This window comes from Amblyomma americanum, chromosome 8 (genome assembly GCF_052857255.1).
Source record: "Amblyomma americanum isolate KBUSLIRL-KWMA chromosome 8, ASM5285725v1, whole genome shotgun sequence".
NCBI classification, from domain to species: domain Eukaryota; kingdom Metazoa; phylum Arthropoda; class Arachnida; order Ixodida; family Ixodidae; genus Amblyomma; species Amblyomma americanum.
In genome coordinates this window covers 40,034,523-40,042,784 of record NC_135504.1, presented here as the reverse complement: position 1 = coordinate 40,042,784, position 8,262 = coordinate 40,034,523, and the positions used below count along the sequence as shown (strand labels likewise).

General features: G+C 47.7%; 1 long non-coding RNA gene across 1 annotated transcript; it reads right to left on the bottom strand.

The window, feature by feature from the left end:
• Nucleotides 1–121: 121 nt before the first annotated feature.
• LOC144102324 (uncharacterized) lies at nt 122–7,049 on the bottom strand. Its single transcript, XR_013308196.1, has 6 exons — nt 6,976–7,049; nt 5,888–5,942; nt 4,683–4,807; nt 2,332–2,352; nt 424–465; nt 122–135 (listed from the first exon to the last, which is right to left on the bottom strand). It is a non-coding gene; the product is annotated as an uncharacterized LOC144102324 (long non-coding RNA).
• Nucleotides 7,050–8,262: the final 1,213 nt, after the last annotated feature.

Sequence of the window (8,262 nt, the reverse complement as noted above, 5' to 3'; positions counted from 1 at the left end):
TGCAGGATCACGAACAAGAAGAATAACAAAGACGATTAGTGGCTCTTGCTCTAAGGCGAATTTCAACATGTCATTTTCAACTTGTCAGGGAATGCGTTCTAGTAGCTATAACAGCTGACTATCACGCCAGCATCGCTATTTGGAGTCGCGTAAAAGGCTGCTATAGGCACGTGAAGATTGTGAACACGATCTATGAATATTTCAGAGTATGCGATTTTGTTGTTCACCATTTACTTAGCTTCACAATATGACTGCTTTTAAAGCAACTAAAAAACTTTGCTCGAGAGTTTGCAGCATGCTAGTAAGCAATTCTTTCAGCATGAAATATATATATGAGACAGGCTGATGAAACAAGATTTTTTTTTTATTTTGGTAGCGAACAGCAAGAAAAATTGTACGTAAAGTCGAACTGAGTGAACTTACGGTCGCCCTTGATAGGAGGCTTGTAAGTGGCTTTCGGCGTATCTGCAGACACGAACGTGCCGGCAAACGACTTATTACCGACTATTAAACAAACAACGTTCAAGACGGACATGGCTTGAAGGTATAACAGCGGCACAAAAGTTCGCTCGTTTCGGTTAAGTGCCACTTGTAATCTTACGCTAACATTTGCTCAAATATGTTGGAGGTTCGGTAGCTGAAAATTGAGAAGAACCAAAACTGAACTTTAACTAAAAACTAGAACAGTGTGGCGCTTACGCGATAGACTCAAAAATAAGCATTTCTACAGACTCGCCGGTGTGGCTGGGACAGAGCTTGTAGGAAGAAGCTTGTATTGTTGCATTGGAATGAGCTTGTGGTGTCTCCAACCAAGACGCAACTGGAAAACTCCGACGTTTCAGGACCAGCTCGGTTACTCCTGAAGTAGGAACTAATCTGGTTCCGAAAGGCCTGGTGTTTAATTTATGTTTTGGTTGATGACAGTGCCACGCTTTTTCTTGTAATCATATGTAATACTGTATGTTTGTGCAAGTGTTTGAACGTTTTTATGTGTGGAGCCTCGGCACATCCCTCATTTCATTTCGTGGAAAGCTTCTACACGGACATCACGGTTTTCGTTTTCAGGAAAAACCTCTGGATGGCTTCCATATTTGGTAGAGAGAAATTTGAACGTATACCTACTGACGTATTTGAAACGTAGGCGACCAGAGACAGAAGACACAGTGCCAAACGGCCTCGGCTTCGGCAAAGCGCCCAGCGAGATGAATCTACCATTTGGCGCCGTCGCCACCCAGCCTGTGCTCGGGCGGCTCTTTTCGCAGAAACCGGCGCCGACGGAGCAGCATGGAGCAGTGTGACACCGCCCTTGCCCACTCGTCTATCCTGTCCTGCTTTATCCCTAGTGCTTTCGCCGTACCTACCTCATTGGCTTTCCTCCTCACGAGCCAGCCTTAACATCCTCCTTCGCTTTTCCTTCTCATGTTCCCGCCTTACTCTTCTCCTTCGCTTTCCTCCGAATACTCCACACCTTATCCACCTCTTTCACTCTCCTCTTAATGCTATTGCCTTAGCATCCTCCTCTGCTTTCTTCCTCATGCTCCCACCGTACTCTCCTCATCCGCTTTCCTCCTCGCTCTCTTTTCAAAGGCTGTCGCCATGCTTTCATCCTCTCTTGTACTGCTCGTTCGCTCTGCCGTGGAGTGCCGAGGCCGCCACCACGTGACCAAAAAACTGGCGCTCCAGACCTGAGCTTTAAAATAAATCAGCCGCTGCCACTGAGACCATTTCTCCTCGTCATGAAAACTTTGTGACAAACCAGGAAACATTTCTCCTTGTCATGAAAACTTTGCGACAAACCAGGAGACTTTCTACACACCCTGCTCACATGCCCCCCCTTCCCTCATACCCCATCACCGACCGTGGCGCAGTCTAACTGGGAGACTCTTATGACCGAAACTTCTCCTCAAGACCAGCACCGGCTCATCTCCAGCGCTCTCAGAAGGATAGCTCTCCAAGGGCTATCCTTCGCTATGTACCGGTGCTTCCTCACAGTGAGGGAGCATCCAAGTGCCATGTATGGGGCTTCGCCCCCACCATTTACATCGTTGGCAATAAAAGTTTCCACCGCCGCCACTTGCGAGAAAGCTTATCAGTTTTCCTCTGTTCCACTGGTACAATGTGCGGTGTTAGTTTTTTTATAATGAATACAAAGCTATGACATTGGTTATATTTTTACCTTTTAGCACTCTGCGACCCAAGTGGCATTTTCCGCTATGCTTAGCATTTACATGCTGTTATTAAATGAATACAGTTTTGACGGTTTCAAACATTAAAAATCAATCTCGTGATCAACAAAATACAAGAAGACACATGCGTGCAGACAGTGCTTACTTGTGTCGTCCACGTAGTCATCTGAAAGAGCATCCGTGCCACAATTAAAAGCCGAAAACGACAGTGGCATTGACTTAACATGAAGCCAGGCCTTTTTCAAGGCGTCAGCCTGCGAGTATCCCGAACTCAGGGACAAAAAAAAAAAAGAGGCAGTCTAAAAACAAGGAAAGTAAGATTTGTCATGTGACTAAGCATTCGTTGAAATAGTTTTCAGGTGTTTAGCACAGATATGACTAACTTCCAAGCGAGCTCTTAATGACGAGCCACCCTGATCGCTTGAAGGGCAGTTTATGGGTCTGAGAGAGGGGCTGAAGTATTTAAAAACTTAAGACATTATTACTTTTTTAACATTTCATGGCCCTAACCATTCATGTGTACACTTCCTGCCCTTTAGGTGAATTTAGTGCGCTTTCTTTCGGTCTGTGGCTTATTTTACCATGAGCATGCCTTATACTCATAACATCTCGAGTCTTCTGGCACTCAGACTCTACTATTTGTAGTACGAATATTCCAAACATTGCGAATACTCCGTCCTCCTCTCCAACATTGCACTGCGTATTGTGGTCTCCAGAAGGGGCGACAGGGACCCTATTTATATTTCTCAAGGCCTGGTAATGAAATACGCGTTGTGTAAATGATGTGAAAGTACGTCTGTGCGTGTGGGTAATGCGTGAAACTGTGCCATTTAATTCCTGTTAATGTTATCTGGAGTAGCGTGCCAAGTATATTACCAGACTAAAGTTTCGATTCTACATTAAAGACTGCAATTTCCTCCACAGCATTTGGATTTGCCAGCGGTCGCGGACTCAAGGTCTGGGCAGAACCTTCGAAAGCTCTACGCTTAAAGTTTCTTTGCTCATTTTAGAGTGATAAAAACAGGAGTTGCATCCTCATTGTATTTACAACCACCGTAATATTTATCTCCCAGAGTTCATAATTGTTACAAAGTCCAATCATTTAGCGATACGACGATAGTTTGTCATCATTCATTTATAGTGCGGGCCCTTAGGGAATAGAATTCTCTGCTACGGTGGCCCCGCCGCGGTGGCTCAGTGGTTAGGGCGCTCGACTACTGATCCGGAGTTCCCGGGCTCGAGCCCGACCGCGGCGGCTGCGTTTTTATGGAGGAAAAACGCTAAGGCGCCCGTGTGCTGTGCGATGTCAGTGCACGTTAAAGATCCCCAGGTGGTCGAAATTATGCCGGAGCCCTCCACTACGGCACCTATTCTTCCTTTCTTCTTTCACTCCCTCCTTTATCCCTTCCCTTACGGCGCGGTTCAGGTGTCCAAAGATATATGAGACAGATACTGCGCCATTTCCTTTCCCCAAAAAACCAATTATTATTATTATGCTACGGTGGTGTGGTGAACCTGAATACTGCGAATTTATTTGCTAAAGCTTTGTATCTCCCGCAATAATTCTATAATACGTCGTGCGTTTCTATGAATTAACAATAAAAGTTTGTGCTTGCTATCTTACCATCTTCCCCACTCTGCACCCCCCCCCCTCTTCAACTCTGCTTCCTCCTAGGTGTGAGGCTGCTATTCACATCTTGTCGTAAGCTGGCTAGCTGGCTGATCCTTCTCTCCCGGCTCTTGATAGTTTCGTTTTGTGTTGTCAAGAATTCCACTGTCCTGTCTTCCTTCTATATGAATAACACGAGCCTACGGGGGAGGCGGATCGGAGGCAGTGTCCTCCCAGCTGTATTTAAGGAAATTGGGAAGTGACAAGGCGCCACAACTCCCAGTCAATGCAATGGTAGCTGCAGCTTTTATGTAAGGATATACAGGTCGAGGGTTTTGTTTCTATGCCGCGTAGTGAAATATATTGACCCCACTGGGAAGCACTAAGCTTCGAAAAGGAGACGATGAGGCTATCGCTCGTCATCGAGGCATCTGGAACGCTGGGGATGCAAGAGTCCAATTGTATGGCCCAGGAGGGAACCAGGTGGGCTTTGTATCTATGACAAATGCTGTGCGGGTAATTCAACATAAAAGGGAACATGCATGATCCGCAATCAGCCAATCATCTCTCCACAAGTATCAGCGAAAAGTGCACATTTTTTGTTATAACAAGTTTTGGTCAGCTGTTTAGGGGAATCCTGCAAGGTGGAGTAATTTGTAATAAGAGAGTAATTACTATAATGGGGAATTACTCTCTTAAGAGAGTAATAAGGGAGTAGTTTTTCCTCAGGACGGATTACGCAATTATGTAATCTTCAATTCGAGTGCAGATGCAACATGCGATTTTGGTCTTGTGCGCACAAACTCACTCTTCCATTTCATATTGGACGTACTATACGGATTGCGGCTCTTTCCACAGTAGTCCTCGATGCTGATAACAGGACTCACTGATATAGTAGCTGGAGACAAGGAGGAGGAGAATAATCATGATCACAAACAGGACCAGGATGCAGCAGCTGATGACGGGAATTATTTCGTCCTGATTTTCATCCTCCTCGTGTTCTCGCCGGCGCCTTCAATAAAATAAATAAATTAGTCAATAAGCCAGTCAATAAATGAATCTGTTGATCAATTATGCACTCAGTCACTCAATCAGCGACTCAATAAATGAATTAACCAATCAACAAGTATGTGACTAAACGACTGAATCAATCAATAGATCATGCATCAATTCATTCGGTACACACTAAACAGAAGGAAGTAAGAAGAAGGTAAGCCTTCCTCTAGCGCACTCACTTTTACAAAACAGTATGTTAGCTTCACTACGCAAGGTAAGGCAGTCTTCGGGTAGGCAGCACAACAACCTTGAACGACCTTCAGCCAAACCAAGGATAGCGGTGTATGACCATATGTGGCACAGTTATGCTGTCGAACCCTTGACCCCTGACCTTGACCCATGACCTTTAGTTGACCTTTCCCTTCTGACATTTGACACTGGATGACCTTTGGGCTGACCTTTGACCTTAAGAATATCCGATGGGGTGATGTGAAGCCACGTGATGAGTAACCATGTGAGCAGAAGCTTTTCGCTGAATTCCAGGATTAGCCAAGTTAAGCCACTGCCAATTTTATCATTCTAAAACTACCACTATCACTAATTATTACTGTCTCGTCTAACGTATTTGCTTCATTGCCTGTAATCACCCATAACTATCCTACGGTTGACTATCCTACGGTCATTGGATGTTTTCGGACCACTGTTGCTGGACGACGTCGACGCCGCTGGGTTTAGTTGCTGCTGACCTCCATAATGCTTCCGCATTAATAAGGTGTAGAAAGCGTCCGGCTCCACGGACCCCAGAACCTCCAGAGCGGCGTCGCGGCGTGAGCATTCTACCAAGGGTCACTAGTTTTACCAGCGGAAATGCCAGTTCCGAGCGCCAGCTAACGGATGCCCTGCCAAGCCTTCTAAGAATGTAGCAAAGTGGACGCCCTCTTATTAGCGGAGTCGGCGCTACTGTTTTTCTCAATCCGTGGTCTTCGCTTTCATACTGCTCCTGCTTGTACCCACTGATTGTTCGAGAAAATAACATTGCCCGCGAGCGGCAGCTATAACGCGTTTTTACTGGACATTGTAATCGATTCCAACTTACCCATACTCAGTGACGACTTGACTTAGATCGCTGAGCAGTACGTTCGGGTCGGATCCTAGAGCACCAAGAAAAATTGAAGACTTTCAAGTAAGATTTGTATCACGCGCAGGGTGCGATTGTACGATCTCAGCCGATTGCGCTCGCACCCGTATAAATCGCAGATGACGACGCGAGCAATTTGCCTAGGGTACATTATGTCCTGTGCAAGCTTTAAGAAAGCATGTAAAGAGCAATCGTAATATTACCGGGAGGCGAAACGCAAAAGGCGCCCTTGTGGTCCCTCAGTGAACGAAGATTTCCAGGTGGTCGAAATTATTCCGGAGCAATCGACTACGGCACTTTTCTCTCTTTCCTCTTTCACTTCCACTTTCCTCCGTTCCCACACGGCGTGGTTGAGGTGTCCACCGAGAAGTGAGATAGGGACCGCGCCTTTCATTTACTGAAAACCAATCCTGCGGAGCTATCATTTTGTTCCAAGGTGCTTAATCTCACTGTTATGGAGGGAAATGTAAGGTGGGTTCTACGTTCCGAAAGTGCACACGGGCTAAGAGGGGCCCCGCCGCAGTGGCTCAGTGGTTAGGCGCTCGACTACTGATCCGGAGTTCCCGGGTTCGAACCCGACCGCGGCGACTGCGTTTTTATGGAGGAAAAACGCTAAGGCGCCCGTGTGCTGTGCAATGTCAGTGCACGTTAAAGATCCCCAGGTGGTCGAAATTATTCCGGAGCCCTCCACTACGGCACCTCCTTCTTCCTTTCTTCTTCCACTCCCTCCCTTGTCCCTTCCCTTACGGCGCGGTTCAGGTGTCCAAAGATATATGAGACATACTGCGCCATTTCCTTTCCCCAGAAACCAATTATTATTATTAAGAGGGGCGCCGTTGGGAAGTTCTCCGGATTAATTTTTACCATATAGTCTCCTGAACGTGTGCTGAATTAGAACAGCAAGCGGATGCCTCTAGGATTTCGCATGCATCGAAATGTGGCCGCGTAGGCGGTGACTCAATCCGGCGTCCTAAGGCTTGGGAGCCGAACGCAGTAACCACTGGGCCACAGCAATGAATAGCAATTAGATGAGTCGGAGCGCTCACTTTCCGTCGTAGTGACGCCGTAGGCCATTCTTGGTGCGGAGCGCTGACCAACGTGAACCGTCCAGCAGGCTGGCTCGTCTTCTTCTCGTGTTGCTCTCGCGCTTGCGCGATTGGCTCGTGCAACCGGTGCCCAGTTTCTTCCTCTTCGTTTTAAAACGCAACTCAGCTTGCCCCGCCGCGGTGGCTCAGTGGTTAGGGCGCTCGACTACTGATCCGGAGTTCCCGGGTTCGAACCCGACCGCGGCGGCTGCGTTTTTATGGAGGAAAAACGCTAAGGCGCCCGTGTGCTGTGCGATGTCAGTGCACGTTAAAGATCCCCAGGTGGTCGAAATTATTCCGGAGCCCTCCACTACGGCACCTATTCTTCCTTTCTTCTTTCACTCCCTCCTTTATCCCTTCCCTTACGGCGCGGTTCAGGTGTCCAACGATATATGAGACAGATACTGCGCCATTTCCTTTCCCCCAAAAACCAATTATTATTATTATTAAAGTGCTCTTGTTGAGAGAGAGGGAAATAGCCATATGAACAAGGGATTTGGGCCACGAAGGTTCCTGGGTCCCCGCTCGAGCCCAGTGCACTACAAGTTCATCAGTTCATGAGTTCCATGACGTGGGCGGACTGGCATGCGGCGAGCTTCTGCCTGGCAGAAGTCCGTTGACCACAGTACACAGTCTTCCATTCTTCACAGGTGGTCAGGAGCTCCTGGCCATGCGGGGGAGGATCCGCCGGGCATTCACGGAGAATTGGGGTAAAAGTAACGTGGGGATGGGTGCATTGGGTAGTAGATGGGCTGTATGTTCCCGAACAAATGCGGGAGAGAAAAAAACTCACAGAATGGTTGCGACTATGTAACGAGAGGTTCAGCGATATATTTTTAGGCGTTTAGTCACGTGACCACTGGTGTAGTGGTCACGTCATGCACCCTTGCAATGGCAGGCGGCTGTTCCAAACAGAGCCACCCGTAGGCGTACGCGACCCAGGTTGACCGGCGCAAACGAGGGGTGCTAGCGCACCCAGTGGTTACGCCGACGGCGACGCGCAAGCCAGGGACGGGCGCCTAACAGCTGTCGCTGTAAAAATAGGCGAGGGAAAGGGGGGTTGAAGGCGGCGCCTTAATACTTGGTGATAATTGTGAGGGGGTTGGTGGAGCGGGGGGTATAGCATTTAGGTTGCCATCATGCAGGTTCCCCTTTCTCCCTAACGAAATTACCTGACTGGTCGAGACATGTCACGTGACTTTGTGACGTCATCACAAACTCCCAATTGTGGCGAGTGGCAACATGGCC